The sequence below is a fragment of the Tursiops truncatus genome, chromosome 19 (assembly GCF_011762595.2).
Source record: "Tursiops truncatus isolate mTurTru1 chromosome 19, mTurTru1.mat.Y, whole genome shotgun sequence".
NCBI lineage: Eukaryota > Metazoa > Chordata > Mammalia > Artiodactyla > Delphinidae > Tursiops > Tursiops truncatus.
In genome coordinates, this window is record NC_047052.1 from 26,298,272 (window position 1) to 26,325,817 (window position 27,546).

The window sequence follows — 27,546 nt, forward strand, 5'->3', positions numbered from 1 at the left end:
CAACGAGAGAGCCCACATGCCACAAACTACAGAACCCAAGAGCTCTGGACCCTGCGTGCCACACCTACAGAGCCCAGGCACCCTGGAGCCTGCGTGCCACAACTAGAGAGAGAAAACCCGCATGCCACAACTAGAGAGAAGCCCATGTACCACAACAAAGAGCCCATGCAGCAACAAAAGATCCCGCATGCCTCAACGAAGATCCCACGTGCCGTAACTAAGACCCGACGCAGCCAAAAAAAGAAAAAAACAGCAATAGAAACTATTCAAAATGTACCATTGGAAAAAAAAATGCAACACTGAGAGGAAAAAGAACACAATAAAATTAAAACTGCATCAGTGAGATATAGGACAACTTCAAGCGTCCTAATATATGGGTAGTCGTAGTCCTACAAAAGGGGGGTGAGAGAGAAAAAGTATTTGAACAAATTACAGTCAAAAACTTTCAAATATGACAAAAACTATAAACCCACACATCCAAACCCAAATGAACCCCAAGCACAAGGAAAATTAAAAAAAAAAAAACTATACCAAGGCACATAATAATCAAATTACTGGCCTTCCCTGGTGGTTCAGTGGTTAAGAATCTGCCTGCCAATGCAGGGGACATGGGTTCAATCCCTGGTCCAGGGAGATGCCATATGCCACAGAGCAACTAAGCCCGTGTGCCACAACTACTGAGCCTGCACTCTAGAGCCTGTGAGCCACAACTACTGAGCCTGCATGCCACAACTACTGAATCCTGCGCCTAGAGCCCATGCTCCGCAACAAGAGAAGCCACCACAATGAGAAGTCCATGCACTGCAACGAAGAGTAGCCACCACTTGCCACAACTGGAGAAAGCCTGTGCGCAGCAATGAGGACCCAACACAGCCAAAAATAAATAAATAAAATAAATTTATTTTTTAAATCAAATTATTCACACTGTTGGTAAAAAGAAAATCTTAAATTCAGCTAGAGAAAAAAGACATGTTATGTAGAGAGGAACAAAGATAAGGAAGACAGCAGGTTTCTCATCAGAAACAACACAAGGGAGAAAACAGTAGAGCAACACCTTTAAAGTACTGAAAGAAAAAACTGTCATAAAAGAATTCTAGGGGCTCCCCTGGCGGCGCAGTGGTTGAGAGTCCACCTGCCAATGCAGGGGACGCGGGTTCGTGCCCTAGTCCAGGAAGATCCCACATGCCGCGGAGCGGCTGGGCCCGTGGGTCATGACCGCTGAGCCTGCGCATCCAGAGCCTGTGCTCTGCAACGGGAGAGGCCACAACAGTGACAGGCCACAACAGTGACAGGCCCGCATACCGCAAAAAAAAAAAAAAAGAAGAATTCTAAGGGGCTTCCGTGGTGGCGCAGTGGTTGAGAGTCTGCCTGCCAGTGCAGGGGACATGGGTTCGAGCCCTGGTCTGGGAGGATCCCACATGCCGCAGAGCGGCTGGGCTCGTGGGCCACAACTGCTGAGCCTGTGCGTCTGGAGCTTGTGCTCCGCAACGGGAGAGGCCGCGGCGGTGAGAGGCCTGCGCACCACGATGAGGAGCGGCCCCCGCTCGCCCCAACCAGAGAAAGCCCACGCACGGAAACGAGGACCCAACACAGCCAAAAATAAATAAATAAAATTTAAAAAAAAAAGAATTCTATACCTAGCAAAACTGTCTTTCTAAATAAAAGCAAATCAACATGGATGAACCTTGAAAACATTATGCTAAGTGAAAGAAGTCAGTGACAAACGTCTATAGATACTATTTTATTTATACAAAATGTCCAAAATAGGCAAAGCTACACAGACAGAAAGTAGATGAGTGGTTGCTTAGAGCTGGGGGGTGGGGGAGGTAAAAGCAGGTGATTACTAAACTAGAATAACAAAACAAAGAGTCACAGTTAATAAAGCCAACAAAGGAAATAAAAATAGAATCATAAAAAATAATCTGAAAAAAAGGCAGAAAAATAAAACAAAGAACAGATGAGACAAATAGAGAACAATTTGAAAGATGATAGGCTTAAACCTAACCAAATGAGTAATTACATTAAATGAAAATGATTCAAATATTCCAATTAAAGGCAGAAATTGTCAGATTTATAAAAAGCAAGACACAACTAAAGATAAACAAATAGATCAATGGAATAGAATACAGTCCAGAAATAGACCTATACATGTATGGAAAAATCAGTTGATTTTTTTACAATGATACTAAGACAATTCATTGAAGAAAATAATCTTTCAACAAATGGAGATGGAACTATTGTATATCCATATACAAACATAACAAAAATAATTTTGATCCATATATTATACCATATACAAAAATTAACTCATTTGAACACAAATATAAAACTGAAACTTCTAGAATAATACATAGGAGAAAATACACTGGATTAGACAAAGACTTCTTAGCTACAATACCAAAAGCACAATCCATTAAAGAATAAATTGATAAATTGAACTTCATGATAATTGAAAACTTTTGTTCTTCAAAAGTCGCTGTTAAAAGAATTAAAAGAGAAGCCACAAACTAGGGGAAAAATTTTGCAAAGTATATATCTGATAAAGGACTGTTTCCAGAATATTTTTTTTAACTCTGAAACCTCAAAAAATAAGAAAACAAACAACTCGATTTTTTAAGTGGGCAAAGGAGTTAGACTCTTCAGCAAAAAAAAAAAAAATATATATATATATATATGAATGGCAAAGAAGTATAAAATGATGCTCAATATCATTATTCATTAAGAAAATGCAAAATTAAAACCACAATGATATAGCACTACACACTTTAATTTGATGGCTTAAATTTAAAAGATTGACCATACCAAGTATTTGGTGAGGTTGTAGAGGAACTGGACCTCTCGTACACTGCCGGTGGTAATGTAAAATGGTACAATTGCTTTGGAAAACAGTTTGGCACCTTCTTAAAATATTAAACGACATTTACCATATGATCAGCTATTCCACCCCTAGATATTTATTCAAGAGAAAAGAAGAGCTATATACCTACAAAGACTTATTCAACAATGCTCACAGCAATTTTATTTGTGAGAGCCAAAACTGGGAATAATCCAAATGTCCATCAACAGGTAAATGGATACAACAACTGTGGTATATCCATACAAAAGAATACTACTTGGCAATAAAAAGGAATGAACTATTGATATACACAACATGAATGAATCTCAAAATAATCATGCTAAATTAAGGAAGCCAGACTAAAAAAATTTTTTAATTAAAAAAAACATATTGTGTCATTCTATTTATATAAATTCTAGAAATGCAAAATGATACAGTGATAGAAAGCAGATCATTGGTTGGGGGGAAGGGGGAGCAGCCAGGATGATGAGGGACAAGAAGGAAGAATTTTAAAGGGAAACAAGAAAAATACAGGTCATGAATGATATGTTTACTACCTTGATTGTTAGGTTCACAGGTGTATACATAAGTCAAAATTTTTTAACTTACAAACTATAATATGTGCCACTTATTGCACATCAATTATGCCTCAACAAAAATGGGCACTTGCAATTTTATAATCATAAAGCATTAAAAACATATCTTAATAAATCCAAGGAGATATCTAAACTAGTGGGAATTTCAGTTGCTATAATAAGGGGAGATATTTTAGGGGAAGTGGAATCTTCAGTTCCTATAAGATATCAATCTGAAAATCCAGCACGGCTAAAATACCTCATGGACCAGACCAAGCTGGTGATAATTGCCTATTTGTCTTGTAAGTATAAATAGGAGTAAAATCTAAAATGAAAATCTACCGAATTTCAAGAGATTTATTTCAACCATTCATACAAGGACTCTTCTCCTCTTGAGACCGTTAAACAGGGCTCCTTCAACACTGACTCATAAATCTGGGATGAAAAAAAAAACTTATTTCAATAGATAATGCTTCATGCTAATGTTTCTTTTCAATCACCAAGTGAAGGTCCATCACAATCGTAAGGACTCCCACAAATCATTTCACTAGGTGTTGGGGTCTACTTAAAAGCTGCCAGCCAGTGAAACCTCCTGGAATCAATTTCACTCATCTTTGAGCACTTCAAGATTGTCCTTTTAGCACTCAGGCTTGTAAGCCAAACCACAATGATTACCAAAGATTCTATGACTGAAGCGTCTCTCTGTTCAACTACTGATCTTCCTCGACTTACAAGGATTACCTCCTGATAAACGTAAGTTGAAAATATAATAAACAGAAAATACATTTAATATACCTAACTTACCAAACATCATCACTTAGCCTAGCCTACCTTTAACATGCTCAGAACACTTAGCCTACAGTTGGACAAAATCATCTAACACAAAGCCTATTTTCCAATGAAGTGCTGAATATCTCCTGTAAGGTACTGAATACGGTACTGAAAGTGAAGAACAGAATGGTTATAAGTGTATCAGTTGTTTACCCTGGTGATCACATGCCTGACTGGGAGCTGTGGCTCGCTGCCACTGCCCAGCAGCACAAGTGAGCATTATACTGTGTATTGCTAGCCCAGGAAAAGAGTAAAATTCAAAATTATAAGTACGATTTCTACTGAACGCATATCACTTTTGCATCATCGTTAAGTCTAAAACTCATCAGTTAAACCATTGTAAGTTGAGGACAGTCTTATTTAATTGCATGTGCCACAAGAGAAACTGCACAAGAGAGTGGGCATGCAACCCCTCCTCAAGACTATAGAGAAGAAACAGACATTTTGAAATTCTATATTCTTGTTTTAAAAGTTGATATTCTCTTTCTGGGGAGAGTGGGGAGGAAAAACAAGTAACTAGCTATATTGAAATCCTTTGGGAAAAGGAACCAGGAACCAGAATAGGGACTTCTACTTTTTACTTTACATCTTACAATATTTTTTTGAATTTTCTACTCTTGACACGTATAACTCTTTTAAGTCAGCAGAGGGTATCTTGGTGTTAGATTTAAGATCCTTCTGTATTCATTTCTATAATCCTCTGTGTTCAATCTTTTAATAAAGGTAATTTTTAATAATGTTCATCCTCCATTGTTACTGGGTCCATTCAGAACCAGGAGGAATAGAGATCTTTTAATCCAAGACTTTCATTTTACAGATGGAAAAAGTGATGCTCAGACTAGAGAAGCTGTCTGCCCAAGTCTCCACACAGTAACTGGTATGGCCAATTCAGGGACTAAGTCCTCTTCTTTTTTTCTTTTAACATCTTTATTGCAGTATAATTGCTTTACAATGTTGTGTTAGTTTCTGCTGTATAACAAAGTGAATCGGCTATATGTATACATATATCCCCATATCCCCTCCCTCTTGCGTCTCCCTCCCACCCTCCCTATCCCACCCCAGACTAAGGCCTCTTAACTTTCAATGCTTTTTACCAAATTTCCATTCTATACTTACATATTAAGATTCCACAGTAAGCTTTTTAAAACTCTAAGTACAGCAATATTCTGGATGCCACACCTTGAAAGAAAAGGTACCAAAGTGGAAAACTATCAGATGAGAAGTAATTGAGGAGATTTAAGGAGACTAATGAATCATGTGGAAGTTTTATTGTAACGCCTGAATTTCTTTAAAACAACATCATGGGGACAAGGTGGGGAACATGTTCTGTGTGGCTCTAGAAAGAAGAACTAGGTCCCATGGGGTATAGTCCAAGAGGGCAAATGCTTGTGGTCCAACTATCCACAATGGAGTGTCGTGTGTGTGTGTGTGTGTGTGTGTGTGTGTGTGTGTGTGCAGTGCGTTGGGCAATAATGTGCCAGCTATGTTGGAGAAAGAGACAGATGTGAGAAGAAAGATAACCTAGATGCACTTCGAGGTCTTTTCCCCTGGGGCCCAGGGGAGCCTTGTATACACTATGGTCACACCTTAAGTGCAGGCCACCTTATTAGATCATTCTCTCCCTTGCCTCGTTTCATGTGGAAGACACTGACTCATCCCCGACCATTCTCCGCATGAAATAAATGAATTACACTCGGCTTCACAGGATTAAAGCTTTAAATCAGCAGTGACGGTTACTGGACAGAGTGGCCACTGGGCTCCACAAACAGCCAAGGAGCAGAACCCCCAAACAGAGCTAGACCAAGTTCGGAAGGTTAGGTAACCTGTTTGGTACGTCCCAATCTTTCCATTTCATTACCCTACCCGTCTCACTGGGTTTTTAGTGGTTTTACTTTTGTCTGTTTTCTTGTTTGTTTTGCCTTCATTTCAAAGCATCCTGTCTGTTCAAGTAGCAGCAAAGCAGTTAAACGACCTTAAACAGCCAAAGGGTACTGGATCTTTGAAGTAACAGTAAACAAATACAGCTTCTAAACTTCCTTAGGGTAAGACCACCCTTGTATCTTCTTTAAGGAGTGAAGTGAGAGGTGAGAATGAACAGAATAAGAAGTGGGCTGAACACTGAGTATGCTCAAAAAAGACTATTTTTATGCATTTCTTCATTAATTTATTTACCCATGTAATGGGTAACGTGTGTAAAAAAAAATCATGTGTGAAGAACATATGAGCTTTGATCAGACAGACAAGGTCTTTGAACCTTGGGAAAGTGACTTACCTCTGAGTCTCAAGTTCATCAAGTGTAAAATGGGAACAATAATAAATTTCTCCTGATCTTCAGATTCACACATTGAGCTAGTTGAACGCATCCTTACTTAAATGATACCTAAGTCCCTCAAACTCAGCATGTTTCAACCTCTGTGAACCTATACAACCTTCCAGAGTTCTCTGTTCCTCGTTGCATCACCATGCGCAGAGCCATAAATCTAGTCATACTAAATACATCACTTCTTCCTCACCCACCCACATGGATCCATTCACCAAAGTCCTCCCATTTAAAAAGGAGTATTACGGGCTTCCCTGGTGGAGCAGTGGTTGAGAGTCCGCCTGCCGATGCAGGGCACACGGGTTCGTGCCCCGGTCCGGGAAGATCCCACATGCCGTGGAGCAACTAAGCCCGTGTGCCACAACTACTGAGCCTGCACTCTAGAGCCCTCAAGCCACAACTACTGAGTCCACGTGCCACAACTACTGAAGCCCGTGCACCTAGAGCCCGTGCCCTGCAACAAGAGAAGCCACCGCAATGAGAAGCCCACACACTGCAACAAAGAGTAGCCCCAGCTCACCGCAACTAGAGAAAGCCCGAGCACAGCAACGAAGACCCAATGCAGCCAAAAATTAATTAATTAATTTTAAAAAACATATATTTTCCCCCTAAGATCAAGAACAAGTCAAGAATTTCCACTTTCATTACTTCTATTGAACACTGTACTGGAAGTTCTAGACAGTACATTCAAGCAAGAAAAGAAATAAACAGTATCCAGATTGTAAAGGAAGAAGGAAAATGTGACCCTTTATTCACAGATGACATGATAACCTATGTGGAAAAAGAGATAAACTCAACCAAAAAATTACAGAACGAATAGATGAGTATAGGAAAGCTGTAAAGATTCAAGATCAATATTAAAAAATCAATTATATTTGTATATGCTATCTATAATTGGAAATTAAATTTTTTAACTATTATTTAAAACAGTATTTAAAAATATTAAATACTTAGGGATAAATCAAAAAAAAAGATGGGAAAGACCCATACAGTGAAAACAATGAAATACTGCTGAGAGAAATTAAGGAAGAATTAAATAAATGGACAGCTATACCTTGGTCATGGGTCAGAAGACTCAATGTTGTTTAGATGTCAATTCTCCTCCAAACTGATCTGTAGATACAAAGCAATCTCAATCAAAATCCTAGCAGGTATTTTTGTAGAAATTGAGAAGGTAACTCTAGAATTCATATGAAAATGTAAAGAACCTAGAATAACCAACATAACTTAGAAAAAGAAGAACAAAGTTGAAGGACTAACATACCTGATTTTAAGGCTTTTTTTAAAACTAGAGTAATCAAATCAGCATGGCATTGCCATAAAAACAGGCAAATATAAATAGCAAGTCCAGAAAAAGAAAACTACACATATATGAACAGCTGATTTTTTTACAAAGGCACATATACAATGCAGATAGTATAGCCTTATCAACAAACAGTGCTGTAACAACTAGATATCTATATCCTCTGGCAACTCTGGACCTCTGTTCCCAGCAACTGGCTGGGCACCATGCCGTTCACCCATGCACTTTGCCTGGTTCCCCACCGCTCCCCACTGCTCAGCTCATCTCCCCTGTGTAACTCATTCACGTTGCTCACTCAGCCTCTACAGACAGCTGAGCAGGGGACCCCCAGGGGACTCTCTCCAGACCTGTGGCCCCCTGGACCTGCCCTAGCTGCTGCCGTCCTCCCTGCAGTGGCCAGCCCTTGTGATGGGAAAGGCCCTCTGGACTCTGCCTGGGTGCAGACCTGCTGGGTGGCCCATTGACACACAGGGCCAGAAGGCCAGGGCATGGGCAGTGGGTTGTCACATTGGTTCCTCCCCGACCGGCCGGTCCCACTTACAGAGCCTTACCAGAAACTGGACACAAGCCAAGCTTTGGTTAAAGGAGGGGTCCTTACCACAAATGCCCACAGGGTTTAAGCTTAGAAGGTGAACCAGTGGAGAGTTGGGGAGGAGACAACACAGGATGGAAGGGATTGAGGCAAACTAGACAGAAAGGCCCATCCTGGTGGCAGCTGATTCCTGCCCACCCTGACATGAACCAGTATTGTCACAGCCTTGCTTTTTAAGACAGAAATCCAGATTTTTAGATGTAAATGTCTGAGTTTTAAGTGTCATCAATGAATCTAAATTAAAATACAAGAAAAGCCACAAGAGGCCAACACCCTGGTTCTGAAGCCACATTCAGCCTCAGATGCCAGCAGATCCCAGGTTAAACCCTTCAAGGCGTGGCATCAGCTCTGGTCCTGGGTGCCTGTGGGGGCAGCTGTGAGCTGGAGGAGCAGCGGGCAGGGCTTTCTCCCAGGTTGTCTGCAGCAGCCCGACCACAGCTCGGCTTCCCAGCTGCCTCCAGGTGGCGGCGCCGGACCTCCGAAGTCGCTGCTGTCCAGCCCCACCACCCGGAAGCCCCGGTGACAGGATTGCCAGTACCTACCACATACGATGGGTTAAATATGTCCACGCCTTTGAACTGCTGCTTGGATATGGTCTTGTTGAAGATGAGCCCTCCGAAACTGGGGAGAGACAGCAAACGATTAGAGTGGACGCTTGCCAATCTTCTCCACGCAGACCGCCAATCAGCAGAGCGCTTTCCCGGCTCCCTGGCCCAGCTGGTCTCCCCAGTGCCCTCTGCACCCCACACATGCATTTTCCCCTCTGTTCTGAGTCTAACCTGTTCCAAAAAGCCCATCTGATGATGTCAGCCCACTGAAAACCCAACGAACCCTTTCTGAGGCCACTTAGCTGGCTGGGCTCTGCCTAGTGATAGCCTGCGAGCTGCTCTTCAGCAGAACGCCGAACCTGCACAACGTCTCCCGCCCCTCTACCCCGTTCCCGGAAGCCGCCACCCCAGAACCTGGCCCCACCAGCCCCTGTGGTTTAGCAAAGGCCTGGAGCCCAGTAGCTTCTAGAAGCAAAGACACCTCGACCACAGCCTTCCCTCCCCAAGAGTCAGTCGGGAAAGCACATCATAAGGGACTGGGGTGGCCCCGGTCAGCGTCCACGAGCAGAAAGGGGCCCCAAGGATGGGTCTGGAGGGCAGAAAGCCTGGGCTCGGCTGGAGGCCCCAGGGCACTGGGGCACTAATCCCTCAGCATTGTAGGTCCCACCAGCGGCCGTGCTGCGGAAACACGGCGTCCACAGTGCCGTCGCCTTGAGGCCAGCTAAGCGAGGCCAGGCCGGCAAGAGCGTCAGCAGCAGGAGAGCAGGGCCCCGGGCGCCAGGGCTGAGGCCGCGGCCGGTGCTCGTCCGCTGTCACCAGGCTCTGCTCCTCAGGCCCCCGGTGCTGTGGCCGCCATAAACAGCGCTGCCCCTCGGAATATACGAGGTCCGGGGTTCTGGGGGGAAGAGCAAAGAGCATGGCGAAGGCGCCGCGAGCATAGCGAAGACGCCGCGTCCACTGCTCACCCCACCCGGACCCAGAGGCGTCGCCACACCCTTGCGCCCGCGCGCGCACCTGCTGACGACCATCCTCAGAACTTTCCCACCCGAACTTCAGGATCTTCACGACGGGCAGGTTCTGCTTGGCGACGAGGACCCACACGGGGGTCAGGGCCGCGAAGCCAACGCAGACCAGCGGCGTCAGATACTGACTGTGTAGGGCGGGGTGGGGGGCGGTAAAGGGGCGCGTGGCTGGTGGCGCCAGAGCTCACGGAGGGGCCCGGGCTGTGGTCTGGGTGGCAGAGCTGAGAGGTGGGTGGGGACCCTGGGCACCGCAGGCCCGAGGAGCAGCTTACGTCCCCATCAGTCTGGTGGGCCGTCCCCCACACGTCTCAGAGAACCTCTTTCCTATCAGGCGGCTGGAAGGTTTCCTTCCACCTCGGTTCCCGCCACACCCGCCTTTTCTTCTCTTATGTCTTTGTGACTTTCCTGACACACTTCCCTCCTCTGCCTCCTCTCCGCCCAACCTCATCGGTTCCACTTATGGGATCGTGACCGTGGCCAGCACCGCGTTCGTCACCTCGTGTGCCTGACTCTCCTGTTCTCAACGACCAACTCGGACGGCCCCGCAGGAGGTGGCAGACCAGGATACACGCCCTGCTCCTGAGGCCATCCCAGCGCCTGCGTTTCTCATAGGGCTCGGACCTCGTCCTGCTTTGCATCTACTCCTGTCCCTGTGTCACCTGCTCCAACCGGCGGGAGCCCGCAAGACCGACCTCGACCTGGATCGGCCACCGGAACCTGGGCGCAGGCCTGAGCCCGACACACGGGGCACACGCGGCCGCCTCGCCCCACCCACCCACCCCCGCCGCGCCCCGCCTGCCTCCTACGCGCACGCAGAGCGAGTCACCGGCCTCGTGGAGAAATGTCCTCTGACCCCAGGCGCGCCCAGGGCAGGCTCGGGGGTGCGCACCCCTCTGCAGAGGCCGCAGGCCCAGAGTGCAGGCGTGGCTCCATGTCCCCTGCCCTTCTCCCTAGGAAACAATCGTGTCCCGTCCTTCTGGCCCACGGGCTCCCGGGAAGCTGCAGGGAAGGACTGGCCGCCACAGGCCATGTGCTCTACGGTGGGCGTTCAGGGCAGGAGGTGGGTCCAGGGGTTCTGCTAGTGTCCAACGCCCTGGAAATGGCATCCTGGAGAAGCAGGTACTCAGGACCAGTACCCTCCCAGCGCCGTGATACCCGCCTCCCCAGCTGAGGGCTTACCCTGCTTTAGTCAGGACTTACCTGACTGGTGCCAGGCCGGAGACCCGCGAGACCCCAGGGATAAACCACTGTCCAACTGAAAGGACGGGTGACCCAACACGACTCAACGTCTGGTGCATAGAGCGGAGACGTGGGGCTGAGCGCAGAGGGGAGGAAGGGTCTGGGGAGGCCTGAGACTCGAAGTTATTTTGCAAATCAAACTCGATACCTAACCCATGCACAAATCTCCTTTGAAATTATTTTGTTTGAAAAATAAAATAAGGTCATCTTATTTAAAAGAAAGGAAGAAGAAAAGGAAGGAGGGAGGGAGGGAGGATCTCACAAACAACCTAACCACACCTCAAGGAAAGAGAAAAAGAAGAACAAACTAAACCTAAAGTTAGGAGAAGGAGAGACTTCCCTGGTGGTCCAGTGGTAAAGAGTCCGCCTTCCAATGCAGGGGATGCGGGTTCCATCCCTGGTCAGGGAACTAAAGATCTCACATGCTGTGAGGCAACTAAGCCCGCCGGGCCGGCAACAGCCACTGAACTCTCCCGCCTCAACTAGAGAGCCTGCGAGCCGCAAACTAAAGAGGCCACGCTCAACAACTAGAGAAGAGAAAACCCGCACGCCACAACTAGAGAGAAGCCTGCGCACCACAATGAAGAGGCCGTGTGCTGCAACGAAAGGTCCCGCATGCCTCAAGGAAGATCCCCGCGTGCCGCAACTAAGACCGGAAGCAGCCTAATTAATTAATTAATAAAAAATATTGCCCTCCCCAATGGGGGTGGGCATCATCCAATCCATTAAGGGCCTGAACTGAACAAAAATGTAAAGGAAGGGCAAATTAGCTTTTTGCTTGAGCTTCACCTTCTGCTACCCTCAGACATCAGCACTCTGGTCCTCCCGATATTCGCTTTACTGCAATGGTCTGGAACCTGATCTGCAATCTCTCTGAGGTATGCCTGTATTATTAAAATCTATTTTTTCCTTAAGTAAACACAGTTTGAAGCCAAGCATAAGGGTTAATAGGGGTTTGTGTAGATGTCCTTAAGTGGCTTGGCATTTTGTAAAGTTTTGGGGTGAATGGGCAGAGCACAGAGGATTTTTAGGGCAGTGAAGGTATTCTGTATGATACCATAATGATGGATACATGTCATTATACCTTTGTCCAAACCTGTAAAATGTACAACTCTAAGAGTGAGCCCTGATGTAAACTATGGACCCTGGGTGATTCTAATGAGTCAGTGTAGGTTCATCAATTATAACAAATGTACCACTCTGGTAGGAGATGTTGATAATGGGGGAGGCTATGTGTGTGGGTGTGCAGGGGTGATATGGGAAAATGTACCTGCTACTCAATGTTGCTGTGAACCTAAAACTACTCTAAAATGGTCTTAAATAAATAAATATGACATATATTTGACCCCAGAATACAGCCATTTTTATTCCAATTTATAATTTTTTTAAATTATTTCCTGGTAAAATTGCTTAATTCTCTTCCAAAAGTAAAATGGGGACTGCTCAGACTTTGCAGCGTCCTGCAGGGAGTATTCTAGGAAGCTACCACGAGATGGCAGCATCCGCCCACAGATGTTGCAACCAGCCTAGACCGTCTCTGCAACAAGGAACTACACGTGTTTGAGGAACCCTAGAGGGCCTGAGGCCTCACCATCTGTTTAGGGGGAAGCAGAGGATGCTGGCTCAGAAAACATCTGGTAGGGGGCAGTCCTCTCCACGCCTCCACGGGTACACACACACTCCTGCCCTCATTCACTCAGAAGGTCCTGTCACAATTCTATACAGTTGTGGCCATTTTAAACACACACACACACACACACACACACACACCCCCCACCCAAGATGTCCAAGCCCAGAAAAGGCCCCTTCCCACCAAATCTCAACGTTCTGAGGGCTCTTGCATCTGTTCCTTCCTTTCTATTTTAAACATAGACGTCACTGGAGATGCAGCACATTAAATAACAATTTCAGTGTCAGGATGCACCAGCCCCCAATGTCAACCAGGTCACCCTCGGTGTGGGTTGCACTCTGCAGAGCCAGGACCCGCAGGAAACCACAAACTAGGGAATCTCTGACGTCTGATGAGCACTCCCTGGTACCCTGAAGTAACTTCACTCCCTTTTTTCACTTCAGGTAACTGATTTTCAGTGTGGTTTAGTCACGTCTCTGTGTTCGTGTACCACCTAGTGGTAGAAGAGAGATTCAAACCCAAATTTGTCTGATTTCAAACCCCCTTTTTTTCTACTATCACTTTACTGTAGTGTTTATCTACTTTATTGGAGCTTTTCCTACAATACTGGGTGGGGGGAAGAGAAAACAAGAATATCTGGCTCTCTGAAAAGATTTAGTGTCACTTGGGTTTTTTTTCTTTTTACAAATAGAATCCAATAGAATTAAAGAATTTTGCCAAATGCTGAATGGAAGTTAAATGGTAGTTAAATGGAATGGAATGTGGAATTCTAGTCAACAAGAATTCTCACAGGTATTGCAGAAAAAGTTTTCTGTGACCACGATAGCACCTGAAATGCCTTATCACCACATAAAATTTAAGTTCTATGAAGAATGCCACACTTGTTCTCAAAATGTTCATAAACTGTGCATTCTTAGTTTGAGGTTAGATGTTATGTAACTCTGACCCAGAAGACTTTTCTATGCTACTGCTGGCCACAGGGCCATTATAATGAGCAAATCGATATAAGCGTAAGTCATATTAATAAAAGAATAAAGTAATTATCACACTCTCCTCTGCCTTGGTCAGACCTCTCCCAATGGTGCCAAGTTCTTGTTATGACATTTTATGATAGGTTTTGTCAACCTAAAGAATGGGTTTTGGGGCTTCCCTGGTGGCGCAGTGGTTGAGAGTCCGCTTGCCAATGCAGGGGACACGGGTTCATGCCCCGGTTCGGGAAGATCCCACATGCCGCAGAACGGCTGGGCCTGTGAGCCATGGCCGCTGAGCCTGCGCGTCCGGAGCCTGTGCTCCGCAATGGGAGAGGCCACAACAGTGAGAGGCCCGTGTACCGCAAAAAAAAAAAAAAAAAAAAAAAAAAAAAAAAAAGGAATGGGTTTTGATGCCAAAAGTTATTATGACATTTTAGGATTGATTTTGTTAATAAGAGAAGAGAGAGCAGGATGGTCAGGGGCTCCAAGCCAGACATCCCCGGGGGTCCTCAGCTGTTTCTCCTGCCATGAACTGAGGAAGAAATGATTTAATAAGGGGGACATAGCACCTGTACTCAAATATGCAGGGCATTTGTTTTCTGGCTCTGGTGATCAATGCAGGCCTCTGAACAGAAGGCACACAGATAGAGTTTATCTCATGATAAGGAAGAGTACTGTCTCACCAAGTGCTGTCCCACAGTGGAATAGGTGGCTTGGGAAGGGCATCAATGTCTGATGAACCAGTGATACCCATAAGCAGAAAATCATTCCATATACGTGATGTACTGTGACAAACTCTAGACGCACAGTGGTGTTTCAGGTAGGCTTTGTCTCTGCCCTCACAGGGGCTTCACAGACAAGACAGACCAGAAAAAAAAAAAAAAAAAAAAAAAAAACGTATCTAGTTTTAACTATAAAGTATGAAATGTACTATAATAAGAACAAGAGTGCAAAGGAGCCCATCCAAGGGGCCCCTGCCCCTGTCTCTGAGTACAGAGAAGGATTCCCAGAGAATGAGCATATGAGACTTAAATAGTGAATGAGAATTAACTGAATAAAGAAAATAGGAGAAAGAGAAGATTCTCCCCTGAGAACAATGCTCCTTCCCAAATACAGTTCTCTGTGACCTCCTTCACATACGTGACCTTTATAAACACCAAGGAAAATAGCCTGTTGTTATGTTATCTATTGCTGCATAACAAGCCACCTCAATATTTTGTGGCTTAAAACAACCACCATTTATATGCTCATGATACTGCATCTTGGCTGAATTCACACAGGAATGTCTCCTGGCTCGCCTGGGCTCACTCCTGTGGCTATAATCTTCCTATAGCTCCACTGGGATGGACTGGCCAGATGGCCTCGGCAGGGGCACCTTGGTTCTCCTCCACAGCCTCTCACCCTCTAGAAGGCTAGAAAGAACTTCCTTACTCGGTGGTCTCAGGGCTGCATTCCAAGAGGGCAAAGGAGAACGTCTTAAGGCATCTAGGGGCCCAGGCTCTGGAACTCACATAGCATCATTTCTGCCACATTCTATTGGTCAGAGAATGTCATAAGGCCAATTTGGATTCAAGCAATAGGGAAACAGACTCTTCCTTTTGACAGAAGGAGCTACAAAATACTGTGGCTCTGTTTGTCAATCTACCATAAGTGTGGTGAGAAAACCCAAAGTGGAAGGAACTAGGGAAGATTCCAGAGAAGAGATGGAGCTTGAGCTCGGTCTTAAAGGATAAGTAAGATTTTGTCGAGGAGAGCAGAAGGAGTGCACAGCATTACAATGACGTGGAGGTGTCAGAGAACACAGGTGACCTGTTTGAAAAAGAACACAGGGATTGGCTCAGGGGACAAAATTGTGGGGAAAGACCCATCAGGAGAAGAGCAGCATCACACCTAGCACCGTCCCACATGCATGTGGCTGCTCATGATACGGTTAATAAATACTGACTGTGTCCAATCAAGGACAAGATCATGAAAGCCTCTATGGTAGATACAGGAGTTTGCCAAGAGAAAATTTTTTTTTTTTTTTTGCGGTACGCGGGCCTCTCACTGTTGCGGCCTCTCCCGTTGCGGAGCACAGGCTCCGGACGTGCAGGCTCAGCGGCCATAGCTCATGGGCCCAGCCGTTCCGCGGCATGTGGGATCTTCCCGGACTGGGGCACGAACCCGCGTCCCCTGCATCGGCAGGCGGACTCTCAACCACTGCGCCACCAGGGAAGCCCCCAAGAGAAAATTTTTAATCAGGGGAGTTAGGCAATGAGAATTTTCCTTGCATATCCGAGATGTCGTTTCATAGACACTGCATAAATTAGCAGCCAAACTATTTTGTTCCTGTGGGTCTGGTCAAGACCTTTCATCATCTGGACTTTCTGTGGCCCCTGACTTGATTATCTGTGTGAATTCTGGATCTTTCTTTTGATCACATCCATTCACTCAGAGTAGAGGAGAGATGTAATGTCCTCAGCAAGCTGCAGAGACCCCATCTGACATGAAAATGGACACTGGAACAAGAGGACCATGATGAGAGCAGGTATGAAGGCATAGGGCTAACATCTAATCCAACACACATTATCTCCCTCCAGTTGGATTCACACAAGATTTTTTTTTTTTTTTTTTTTTTTTGCCTCAATCAGTAGAAAGGAGATATTTTATTGCTAAAAGGCTGGAGAGAGAAAGAAGTGAGATTGAAATTCTGGAACTAATCAACTCTGGCAAAGCCCTAATAGTGGTAACTTGCGACTACAGTGGTAGATTGCCCAGGGTCACATGGATCAAATGATTTAAGCCACTAAGAACACAGAATAAACATTTTCTCATATCTGTGGTTGCTCTGTGAGCAGGACCTTACATGACGCACGATGAAAGTGTAGTCATAAAAGACCACGTATTATTATTGTATGATTCCTTTTACATGAAAGGCCCAGAGGAGGCAAATCTATAAAAACAGGAAGTAAATTAATGGTTGCCTATTACTGTGAGGAGTGAGGAGAAATGGAGGGTAGCTGCTAAAGGACACAGGGTTTCTTTGGGGGATGATAAAATGTTCAAAATTTGATTGTGTAACGGAGCAGGACCCTATGGGGCCTTCCTGGGACAGACCCTCCCCCCCACTCCCCAGCACGTGCTCTGCCTGCCTCTTTTTTTTTTTTTAATATTTATCTATTTGACTGCCCTCGATCTTAATTGCGGCACGGTCTTAGTTGCGGCACGCAGGATCTTTAGTTGCGGCATGTGGGATCTAGTTCCCTGACCAGGGATCGAACCCAGGTCCCCTGCATTGGGACCGTGGAGTCTTAGCCACTGGACCACCAGGGAAGTCCCCTGCCTGCCTCCTGTTTGTAGAAAAACTTTAGCCTCCTAGGGCTTCCCCAAGTTCCAAAGAATAAATTTAATCAGAGAAGTGAGAAAATGCAGGAACAAAGGAAAGCAGTCAAGCAAGACAAAATAATAATAGTTTAGCCATTAAACAAAGTCAAGGCCCTTCCGTTCCTCTTCAAGGGCTATAGATAATCTTCTGAGCCAAATCCTTTGAGCTGTTTTGCATATACTGAAACCCCCACCAGGTGGGAGAAGTTATCTGCGTGCTGCCCACAAGCACGTAGACCCCAGACCAGCTGGAACCAGAAGGTTGATGATGCTGACTCCCCGTTACCTCACCATCAACCAATCAGAAGAATGTCCATGAACTGATCACATACCCTGCAACCCTCTCCCACACTCTATCTTTAAAAATCCTTCCCGGAAAGCCTCTGGGGAGTTCAGGCCTTCTGAGCATTAGGTGCCTGGACCCGTTGCTTGGTTGGCCCTGCAATAAATGCTGCACTTTCCTTCACCACAACTCGGTGTCAGTAGATGGGCTTTACTGTGTGCAGCTGAGCAGACCCAAGTTTGGTTTGGTAACAATTGTGGTGATGGTTATAAAACTCTGTGAATACATTAAAAATCGTCGAACTGTACACTTTAAGTGGGTGAATATATGGTATGTGAATGATATATCAATAACGCTGTTCCAAAAAACTAAGTTAAATTAAAGAATAAACTCTCTTTTCACGCAAATCCTGTCATTTGGAGGCTGGCTGGCAACCATCCTCTAATCTAACCTTTATGCTCAGTAAGTCTTTTCAAAATCAAGGGGACATATGGGACCTCCCTGGCGGTAAAGTGTTAAGACTCTGCACTTCCACTGCAGGGGGCACAGGTTCGATCCCTGGCTGGGGAACTAGGATCCCACATGCTGCATGGTGTAGCCAAAAAAAAAGCAAAAAACAAGGGGAGATATATTCTCAAGGCAAAAATGAGTATAATAAATATATTCTGCTTCCTAATGGTGCCCTTTGTTTGTTTAGCCCAAAGGGAGCATCTATATAAATGCAGGTCAAGAATCCAAGAACTTGATAGCTATCAGCTGGAATTTACATCATCCAGTTAATCTCAATGCCGGCAAAAACTACTGTCTTGTTTTGTTTTGTGGGGAGAAGTAGAATCTCTTGGAGGTGGGAAGAATTAAGACCTGTTGATTCAATGCATTTTGTGTTAGGTTTGCAAGACAGTGATGACACGTTCCCGGGCCTCAGGTTGACTATATTTTGCTAAAATAGGAAGGGATCCCTCAGGGACACACAGGTCTGGGGCTACTTGTGCTGCAGGGTGGATGCATCACTAAATTATCTTTCTAACAAAGGCAAATTACCTCCTATGTTGTACGAGAACCCGAAGACATTAGACGAATGAATCTAATGTCCAGCCAAGACTTGAGCTGAGAGTCAGCAGGATGGCACCTGCCAGAGGAGCCTCTTGAGTGGTCTACACAGACAAAAGGTGAGCATCGGCAACCGTGATCACATGTACCCCTCGGGAGGGCTTTCACACACCATGGTCTTATGTGATACTCTTCTCAGTCATTGCCAGGAATGATTTTAATTACATTTATCTGCATATGAGGAAACTGATGTTCAGAAACATCAGAATCATATAGTGGACAGGGCTTAGCTGTTGTAGACATAGAGCTCTTTGTTCAAATGCCTTAAATACAACGTATCAGCCCAATGACTTTTGGAAAGTTTTTACACCTGAGTTTCAGTCGCCTCATCTTTATAGTGATGATGATAATGCCTCTCTCATAGGCTTGTAAGAACTAGAGGAGAATTTATTCACACAAGCACATACACACATATGCACATATACACATACATGCACATGCACACACGTACATACACACAGAATGTCTGGCGCTTCTAAAGAGTTTAGCAAGTGGTTATTAAACTGTGACCTCTGTAGTCTAACCACTTGGGTTAAAATGCCAGGCCTGCTATTTGCCAAAGCTAACAAATGCAAGAAGCTTGGCTTCTCTGTGCCACATTTTCTTATCTATAAAATGGGGACACTAATAGCAGCTGACCCACAAGTTTGTTGTAAAATTTTAAGATGATAAAAAGCATATGAAGTCCATAATAAATAGTCAATAAATGATGGAGACAAAGAGGATAATGATTATAAGTAATGATTATCTTAACTCTGAAACAGTTTGTTCAGGGTCACATAACAGGTAAGGTGAAAGTGGGCTCCAATTCTAGGTCTTCTGACTTTAAATACTGATATTTTTCCATTACTAGAGAAGACCACAAAGTCAAGGGAAAGGGTGTGAAATATTTTCAGATCCCAAAGGGTCTTCGGTGGCAGAAAGGACGTCAGCAACATTCAAGAAACAATAAACTCTTCTTAAAAAATAGAATAGAAGGGAACACTTCCTAACTCACTGGATAAGACCAATATTGTTGCAGTGATTCCAAAGCTAGATAAAGACATGACAGAAAAAGAAAACTACAGACCAATCTCTTTTATGAATATGGACACAAAATCCTCAACAAAATACTAGCAAAGTGAATCCAACAGCATATAAAAATAATTGTATATGCTATAACCAAGTGAGATTTATCCCAGGAATATAAGATCAGTTTAGGATACAAAAACCAGTCAAAATTATATACCATATGTAGAATAAAAACAAAAACCACATGAACATCTCAATAGATACATAAAAAGCATCTGAAAAATCCAACACCCTTTCATGATAAAAACATTCAACAAACCAGGAATAGAAGGGAACATACTTCTTCAACGTGATAAAGGACATCTGTGAAAAACCCATAGCCAATATCATACTTAATGTTGAAAGACTGAACGCTTTCCCCCTAAGGTCAAGAACAAGACAAGAATGTCCACTTATATCCAACATTGTACTGGAGGTACAACATCATACCAGGGCAATTAGGCAAGGAAAAGGAATAAAGACATCCAGATCAGAAAGAAAGAAGTAAAATTATCTCTGTTTGCAGATGACATGATCTTACATATAGAAAACCCCAAAGAATCTGCTTAAAAACTATGAGCTAATAAACAAGTTCAGCAAGTTGAAGGAAACAAGATCAAGATATAAAAAGTAGTTGTATTTCTATACACTAGCAGTAAACAATCCAAAAATAAAATTAAGAAAAAAATTCTACTTGTAATAGCATCCAAAAGAATAAAATACTTAGAAATAAATTTAACTGAATAAGTGCAACACCTATACACTGAAAACTGCAAAACATTGTTGAAATTTAAGATCTAAATAAACAGAAAGAAATCACATGTTTCTGGATTAGGAGACTCAATATTGTTCAGAGAGCAATATTCCCCAAACTGATCTACCTGTTGTTCAACACAAGCCCTACCAAAAAAGCCCTACTGCAAAATTCTTTGCAGCAATTGACAAGCTGATCCTAAAATTCATATGGAAATTTAAGGCACCCAGAATCCCCAAAACAATCTTGAAAGAGAACAAAGTTGGACTTTTTAGGGACTCACACTTAATTTCAAAACTTACTTCTAAACCACAGTAATAGAGACAGTAATGAAACAGGAGGGAAGGGGGCAGGGCACAACCTTTAAAAGAATGACATAGCCCAAGGACACGACATAAACCGATTAGACCGAACAGGTCCAAAATGGTGGACCAGTCGACTTCCACTAGACCTTGAGTCTCATTTAGCTTGCTGATGTGTTACTAGCTCATTGTAACACATCAGCAAGCTAAATGACACATACACAGGTGTCATGACAGTTCCAAGACCTACCATAAAGGTCAAAAAGTGGGTGGTGGCCCAATTTCTGGAAATTTCCACCCCTTCCCCAAAATAGCTGTAATACTCTTCCCACTCATTAGCCTATGAAATTACCCACCCCTATAAAAACTGACAACCCGGACTTCCCTGGTGGCGCAGTGCTTAAGAATCCGCCTTTCAATGCAGGGGACACAGCTTCGAGCCCTGCTCCGGGAAGATCCCACATGTCGCGGAGCAACTAAGCCGGTGCGCCACAACTACTGAGCCTGCACTCTAGAGCCCACAAGCCACAACCACTGAGCCCGCGCACCTAGAGCCCATGCTCTGCAACAAGAGAAGTCACCGCAGTGAGAAACCCACGCACCGCAATGAAGAGTAGCCCCTGCTCGCTGCAACTAGAGAAAGCCCGCGTGCAGCAACGAAGACCCAACGCAGCCAAAAATAAATAAATTAATTAATTAAAAAAAAAAACTGACAACCCCATACCCTGGGGCCGCACTGGCCTTCTGTGATGGCCCACACTCTGTCTGTGGAGCGTGTTTCTCTCTAAATAAATCCACTTCTTACCTATCACTTTGTCTCTTACTGAATTCTTTCTGTGATGAGACATCAAGAAACTGAGCTTCATTAAGTCCTGAGACCAGGTGTGTGATCTCAGTGAAAAGACTGGGGGTTCAGGGACTTCCCTGGTGGCCCAGTGGTTAAGAATCTGCCTGCCAGCCACTATGGAGAATAGTATGGCGGTTCCTTAAAAAACTAAAAATAGAATTACCATATGACCCAGCAATCCCACTACTGGGCATATAACCAGAGAAAACCATAATTCAAAAAGACACATGCACCCCAATGTTCACTGCAGCACTATTTACAATAGCCAGGTCATGGAAGCAACCTAAATGCCCATCGACAGATGAATGCATAAAGAAGATGTGGTACATATATACAATGGAATATTACTCAGCCATAAAAAGGAATGAAATTGGGTCATTTGTAGAGACATGGATGAATCTAGAGACTGTCATACAGAGTGAAGTAAGTCAGAAAGAGAAAAACAAATATCGCATATTAACGCATATATGTGGAACCTAGAAAAATGGTACAGATGAACTGGTTTGCAGGGCAGAAACTGAGACACAGAAGTAGAGAAAAGACATATGGACACCAAGGAGGGAAAGAGGTGTGGCGGGTGTGGTGTGATGAATTGGGAGATTGGGATTGACATGTATAAATGTGTATAAAATGGATGACTAATAAGAACCTGCTGTATAAAAAAATAAATTAAATTTTTTTTAAAAACGAATCTGCCTGCCAATGCAGGGGACACGGGTTCGAGCCCTGGTCCAGGAAGATCCCACATGTCGCGGAGCAACTAAGCCTGTGTGCCACAACTACTGAGCCTGCGCTCTAGAGCCCACGAGCCACAACTACTGAGCCCATGTGCTGCAACTACTGAAGCCTGTGCTCTGCAACAAGAGAAGCCACCGCAATGAGAAGCCCATGCACTGCAATGAAGAGTAGCCCCAGCTCACTGCAACTAGAGAAAGACTGCACATAGCAACAAAGACCCAATGCAGCCAAAAATAAATAAAATTTAAAAAAAAAGACTATGGGTTCAAGTCCCAATCTGAGTTGCATGGTTTCAGTGAGGTACTGACATAAAGATAGACATATAGATTAACGGAATAGAATTAAGAGTCCAGAAATAAATCCATACATCTATGGTCAACTGTTCTTTCAACAAGGATGCCAAGACCATTCACTGGGGAAAGAATAGTCTTTTCAGCAAACGATGCTGGAACATCTGGATAGCCACATGCTGAAGAATAAAGCTGGACCCCTACCACATACCATATACAAAAATTAACTCAAAATGGATCAAAGGCCTAAATGGAAGAGCCAAGATCATAAAACTCTTAAAAGAAAACATAAGGCCAGCGTGGGAGGGCCTCCTTATAGCTAGAATGGGAGCTCTCAGGCTTTGACCAGGTTTACAATAGAGCTGTGTTACAAGACCAATGCAGTCTATTTTGTGCAGGATAGTTGTGCAAAAGCTGTGTTGGTCACATGACTGAGTCACAGAGCTATTGCAGCTGGTTGTGTATGGCAGGAATCATTTTCAACTCAGTTTTGATAGAGGGTTTTCTGCCATGATCACAAGGCACTCATATACCTTGATCCCTCCCTTTTTCCCTATCATTATCTATTTTCAGGAAAGTATATAAAGGTCATTTATATCTTAACCTTCACCTAGGTCATTCATTCATCCATTCATTTATTTATTTTCCTAGTGCTTTCAATAGCCCAAGGTCAAATAATTTGCATAGTAAGCTTCAATTTCCTTATCCTTGTTAGGAGACAAGTCTCCTCAGATTTCTCACTTTCTGCAAGGTCTGGGCCTTCTAAGCAAGATACGTTTGAATGGCAAACAGCTTTGGAAGCTAGAGACATGTATCTCATGAGACATTTGGAGATTATCTCTCTGGAGATATCACAAGGTAATAAAGATAAGACTTTTCCTTCCCTCTCCCCCAGTGGAAACTTGCTTACATTTCATAAGTAATCTCTCTCTCCACAGGGGAAGATGGACAGATCACCAGTTTCCTAATTTCAGGGTTCCTCTCCTATGGGGCACCCCTCTGCATGAGCAGGTAACCTCCAGCCTTCATCACCTTTCCCCATGGAGCGTGGGGCAAGGGGAAACGCTGCCCTGGCAGCTGTTTTGGCTGTGAGTACTAAATCATCTCTGTCTCTGACCCAGGGGTCTCATGTCTGCTGTAAGTACATAAAAACTGTAACAGGCTAACTCATAAGCTTATAAGCAAGGTAAAATCCCAGACTTTTCTCAATTTTTGACTTAAGATTTTGTAAAATGGATAATACCAGAACCAACACTTTAGAGTTTTCATCAAGACCATAAGACCATGTAAACACTTAGCTATTATCAGGCAGTCACTGTGCCTTACTATATTTATTAATTACTCTACTGGAGACACAAAATTAAGTACTAGGGACACAGTAGGAAGCAATAAAGGGATTTGCTTCTTAGATTTCTGTCTGAAAACCTGAGTTCGAGTTCTGGTTATGCATTAACCAGTTTTGTGACCTAGGACAGTCACCAGAGCCTTTGTATTCTCATTTGTAAAATTAGAATATTGGAAGAGGTCAACACGTAAAAGATCTATTCCAAGGAACATTAGACTCATGAGATTATTCTTGGGGGGAAAAAAGTGTTCCATGGACACAAAAGTCAGGGAAACTTTGCATCTTATATATCTCCCCTAGAAATCTATAATGCATATAGTAAAAACTCTGAGAAGCCCTCAGAAAGGAAACCTGTTTAATTTGAATGAAGCCACAGTTTCCAAAAGTCATTTGACCACAGGACCCTTTTTCCTCATGACAGCAAATTAGCATCCCATGGATCATATCGTAGGAAATACTGAACCAGGTGATCTAAGTTTCTCCAATGTTAACAATCTTCTGTCTCTCTGCCATCATTACCTACATCTAATGTTTCTTTCTGTAATTTCAGACTCAGGTGTGAGTGGAGATGGTCTTCTTGTTGACATCTGTCACTTCTAAGTCACAGGGCATAAGCAACTGACAGGTGTTTACACAGAGCCACACCAGTAAAATATACACCCATCAGCAAGTGCACAAAAACAATGATATTGGAAGTTTGTAAACGAGCTTCCCAACATACTTATTGCCACCAACACCTTGTTTTCCACTGTTCCCAGGAAGCCTTTTCTTTAATAATCAGATGGAAAGAAAAGCTTGGAACCAGAAGGTTTTTTTTTTTTTCTGCCTTCTAAACAGCTAAACCCAATAAGAGTAATGGTCTAGAACCTGGAAGATTTGGATTCTAATTCTGCCAACCCATGAACTCACTTTTGATTTGAAGCAAGTCATCTTCCATATCGAATCCTGCATCTTCCATCTGGAAGTGAGGGAGTTAAGTGAGGTGGTCCCTGTGTTCTCACCCAGTTTGAGAATGTTGTTTCATTCTGAGTAAATGGCATCTGAAGGCAGTTTTGATCCAGCAACTCCATGGTTTGGCCGTATAGCCTTCGGTAGTGTCCATCTGGTGCAATGGAGTGTGTAGCAGCAACCTCTCTACCCTCCAACAAGCAATAGCTGGAGATGGGAACATCTCAAGCCCATCTGGGTCTTTTCAAGGAGGCGACACCACACCCCTCATGGTCAGTGCCCACACTGAGGTTACCCTCACTCTTTGGGACATGCTCTCTCCAGCTTTGGGGACAATCTGTGTCCACTGAATCAGTGGCTTGGACTATTACGATCCTCATATTTTCTTTCTTTTTTAATAATTAAAAAATCAACAAGAACCCTCATTTAAGTTATGCTAAGGGGTTTACTTCAACCAACAAAATCTATGAGAGCTATACCTGGGCCTGGAAGTGGAGCCAGACACAATAGCTTAGATTAAGGCAGGAGAACAGCTTCAAGTGTGACGTTAAAGTTTGTTCTGTGTGTGTGTGTGTGTGTGTGTGTGTGTGTGTGTGTGTGTGTGTGTGTGTGTGTGTGTGTATCTGTCTGTCATGATTCAAGCATAACTTAGCTGGGAGAACTAAGTGCTGTGAATGCACACACTGTCTTCTATTTTTCCAAACTGTGCTTAGCAGAAGCTCAAATCCTGTTAACTATTGAGCACAGGGAACATCTCCCCAGTGCAGCTGCTAGCCTTGGCTTTGAGGTTGCTGACTGCACCCCTCTCCCTGCCCTTCCTGTTGTCAGCTGAGTGAGGTCTGGGGCTTGTCTGAATCTCCTCACCTGGTCAGAACCACACGGTTGCAGGAAGAGGAACACTGAAGACTTCGTTGGCTCTGACTTTACCAATCTGTGACCTTGAGCCAGGCATGTGACTCTATGGGTCTCAGATACTTTCTTATTCTGTACAAAAGGTCTGATAACCCTGCCATGAAAACATCAGGCTGCTGGTGGGACATCTCTTGCCCCTCCCCAATTTGTGCTGTAATATCTGAGACCACCTTGACTATGTCTGACTATCTGCACCTCGTTCTCTGATGTCTTCCGGTCTTGACAAGTGCTGCTCTTTCATCCTGGTAACATCCTTCCTTTTTTGCTTAATAAACTTGTACTCATTCTTCTAGGATCAAGTCAAGTGTTTCCTCCTCCAGGTGTTTTTTTTACATACATTTTTTAAATTTAAGTATAGTTGATTTACAATATTAATATTAGATTCAGGTGTACAACACTGTGATACAATATTTTTATACTCCATTTAAATTACAAAACAATGGATATATTTCCCTGTGCTGTACAACATATCCTTATTGCTTATTTATTTTATACATAATAGTTTATACTTCTTAATCCCCACTGCTATCTTTCCCCTCTCCCTTCACTCTTCCCACTTGTAACCATTAGTTTGTTCTCTATATCTGTGAGTCTGTTTCTGTTTTGTTATATACATTCATTTGTTTTATTTTCTTAGATTCCACATGTAAGTGATAATATAGAGTATTTGTCATTCTGACTTATTTCACTAAACTTAATACCCCCTAGGTCCATCAACATTGTTGCAAATGGCAGAATTTCATTCTTTTTATGGCTGAATAATATTCTAGTATATAAATACTGCATCTTGTTTATCCATTCATCACTTGATGGACGCTTAGGTTGCTTCCATATTTTGGCTATTGTAAATAATGTTTCTATGAACCCTGAGGTGCATGTAACTTTTCACATTTGTTTTTGTTTCTTCGTTTTCTTTCAATTCCAGCAGTGGAATTGCTGGATCATATGGTAGTTCTATTTTTAGTTTTTTAAGGAACCTCCATACTGTTTTCCATAATGGCTGCACCAATTTACAATCCTACCAACAGTGCACTAGGGCTCCCTTTTCTCCACATCCTCTCCATTTGTTATTTGTAGACTTTTTGATGATAGCCATTCTGACAGGTATGAGATGATACCTCACTGTGGTTTTGGTTTCCATTTATCTAATGATTAGTGATGTTGAGTATTTTCTCATGTGCCTATTGGCTATCTGCATATTTTCTTTGGAAAACCCAGGCGGTTTTTCTTGACATCCCAGGTTGGGTGTCTCTGTTTTGCACTCCTCTGGCAGTGGCATCTGCATTTACATTTATACGTAGAGAACCCCAATTCACAGTTCTGCCCTTCAAGATGCTCACAGTCTTATGGCAGATGCTGCATATTCTTTTATAATTGCCCTTTTTTGCAATGTCCTCCTAGGGTGGTGATATGTTTTAGAAGGATCCTGCTAGCTGCTGTATGGGGAATTTCTTGAGGGGCAAGACAGAGTCCAACAGTCCAATGAGAGGAGGGGTTTCTGGTGTGACCCAAGAGAGGACTGTGATGATGTGACCACGTGGATGAGAGGCAGGTGGCTTCTACTTCCTGTGGTAACGAGAGCTGGGCCTGAATCCCAGCTCAGCCTCTCCCTGGCTATAGACTTTGGGCACCAACTTCTTGGCATCATTGTGAGGAATAAATGAGGGAATAAATGTTTAGTAGTAGTAGTAGTAGTAGTAGTATTCCAGACATATTCTCGAGGTCAACTGGGGAATG

General features: G+C 43.7%; 1 long non-coding RNA gene across 1 annotated transcript in view; it reads right to left on the reverse strand.

Moving 5' to 3' along the window:
• Positions 1-27,546, reverse strand: part of LOC141277111 (uncharacterized) — a 112,783-nt gene that overhangs the window by 80,213 nt on the left and 5,024 nt on the right. Inside the window, exons 2-3 of the long non-coding RNA XR_012327847.1 lie at positions 9,000-9,078; positions 7,617-7,675 (exon numbers count right to left, since the gene is read on the reverse strand). This is a non-coding gene — a long non-coding RNA (uncharacterized lncRNA). The remainder of the gene's footprint in view (positions 1-7,616; positions 7,676-8,999; positions 9,079-27,546) is intronic.